Genomic DNA, 2689 nt, shown 5'->3' on the forward strand with positions numbered 1-2689 from the left:
TCCGAGCGCTCCCTCCGGCCCTGCCGAGCCCTCCGGCCCTGCCGAGCCCCCCGGCCAGCAGAGCCCGCGGAGGGCCGGGCCGGGAGCGGCCGCTGGGGCCGAGCAGGTTCCCCGCGCCCCGGGGTGTGTTCGTGGCGTCCGTCGGTGTCCGTGTGTCCCACCGAGTGTGTGCCGCGTGTGGGGTGTTCCCGGGGTCTGGGACCGTCAGTGCGAGGGGCTGCACGGGGAGAAACCCCCGGGGGGACGGGGCTGGGCTGGGGCTTCCTTCTGTTGTTGTTGAACTGTTCCTTTGGGTTCCAGTTTGGAGGTTTTTCCGCGCGGGGGTGGGTGCGGGTCTGTTCCGGGTTCATGGACAAGGTGAGGGCCTCGATTAGGACCAAATTTTCGTGCCTGTTGCTCTGGTGATTTATTTAGAAATCAAAAGTTCACTGTCTGGTGGCCCATCCTTGTCACTATACATAGGAATATACAGGACATATTATAAATATATATATATTATACATACTGTATGGAGAGAGGTGTCCGTCCCCCGCTCCGGCCGGGACGGACCCTCCTCCCTGTGCTGTAACGTAGCTTCGACCCCGCGCTGGGAGCGCCCCGGGAGCGCCAGCGCCCTCCAGAACGGCACCGGCACAATAAAGGAATGAGCATCATGGCCAGGGCGTGCACCGCCTCCTTCATCCCAGCGCCGGCCACCGGAGCCGCCTCGGCACCGCCCAGCACAGCCCGGCCCCCTCTGCCCTGCTCGGGGGGGTTTGGGATCGTCCTCGGGGTGAGCAGTTGGGATGAGGGCACGGACGCCTTTCTGCCGGGATTCCTCCACCTGCTCCTGTCTGGTGAGATGGAGGGTTTGTCCCAAACCAACTGATTCCAGCTCGGTGATGAGGACGCCGGGAATGGCCTCGGCACAGCCTGGTTTGACACATGGACACGGGGGTGGCACAGGGGGTGTTGGCAGAGGGGGAATGGCAAAGGGGGGGCTGGCACAGAGGGGTTGGCACAGGGGGGGTTGGCAGAGGGGGACTCGCCAGGAGCCCTGCCCAGATCACAGTGTGAGGAGAGCAGAGGAAGGAGGGAAGAGCCTGGGGGTAGAAAATGAGGTTGAACAGGGACAGTGACAGCCCATGAAGAGAGTGAGGAAGGAGCCGTGGACACAAGTGAATCCAGGCTGCTGGTGGAACAGGAGTTTGGGTGGCCTCACTGTCTCAGGAGCGTCCCTTTGGGGTGGGGAAGAGCCTGGTCATATCCCAAGGGCTGCTGCTTTTTTCCCTTGCCATTGGACATGGGGAAATTCCCATGGCTCGGGCATTAAAGCAGCTCTAACAAAAAAACCACTGCAAAGGCACGGAACTGGTTTGGGTGGGAAGGGACCTTAAAGCCCATCCAGTCCCACCCCTGCCATGGGCAGGGACACCTTCCACCAGCCCAGGCTGCTCCAAGCCCCGTCCAGCCTGGCCTTGGACACTCCCAGGGATCCAGGGGCAGCCACAGCTTCTCTGGGCAACCTGGGCCAGGGCCTCCCCACCCTCCCAGGGAAGGATTTCTGCCCAATCTCCCATCTCTCCCTGCCCTCTGGCAGCTGAACTCCCAGCTCCTCTGTTGTCCGTGGCAGAGGGATTTCAAAGCCACGTGGATGTGGCCCCTGGGGACGTGGGTTAGTGGTGGCCTTGGCAGTGCTGGGGGAACAGTTGGACTCGGAGGTCTCCGAGGGTTTTTCCAGCCCGACTGACTCCGTGTCTCTGTGATTCCAAATGTCTCTGTGATTCCAAGCACGCAGAGATTTGTTTTGCATCAGTCCTCCTCGGAAAGGTCAGCTGTGATCAGGTGAGTAACAACAAACAACAGTGACAGGGGGCTGAGGCTGAAATAAGAAAATGGAATATTAAAGGTCTCTCACAGACGCTGGATGTTCCCAAATCAGCCAGGTCGGATTTAACTCACACGAAGGGAATTTGGTAAAGCAACCCTGGAGCTGCCATGAGGTGTTTTGGGATCTTGTAGAGAAGAGGCCGAGTGTCCGAACAGGAACAGGACAAACACAAGGAATATCCTTAAAATGGGGAAAGGGGGACTCAGGGGGTTTAACTTCAGCTCCTGAAAGGATCGAGTGGATCAATAAAATCTGTAAGTCCTGATGGGAACACGGAGAAGGGAATGGGCAGCACGGGTCGGTCCAAAGCAAATCCCAGCAAACGCAGCAGGAAACAGTGAGATGGGAATTGGGGCTGGCTGTGGTGAGTCCCAGGGACAGCACAGCTCACCCAGGAGCCATACAGGGCTGTCTGCAGAGAGCAGGTGTCTGTCTGCACTGACCCAGCCAAGGACCAGTAGTGACGCTGGAGAGCAAAGGATAAACCCTGAGCATCCCTCCCAGCCCCGCTTTCCATGAGTCTGGGATCGGAAATTCCTGCAGGGCTCCAGTCTGGGTGCCCGGGAGGACAGCAGGACCCTGGGCAGAGCTGGGAGAGCTGGAGAGGGGTGGGGTAGGGGAGGGAGAATGTGGGGTTTGGTTTAATTGCACCACCCCCCACCCAGGGCAGGCTGTGAGCATGAGGTCCCTGAGGGACACTGGGGATAAAAGGGGGACAGTGACAGGGCAGAGCTCGGGGGGACAGCGACAGGGCAGAGCTTGGGGGGACGGTGACAGGGCAGAGCTCGGGGGGACAGCGACAGGGCAGAGCTTGGGGGG

The sequence above is a fragment of the Lepidothrix coronata genome, unplaced genomic scaffold (assembly GCF_001604755.1).
Source record: "Lepidothrix coronata isolate B3197 unplaced genomic scaffold, Lepidothrix_coronata-1.0 Scaffold584, whole genome shotgun sequence".
Classification (NCBI taxonomy): Eukaryota; Metazoa; Chordata; class Aves; order Passeriformes; family Pipridae; genus Lepidothrix; species Lepidothrix coronata.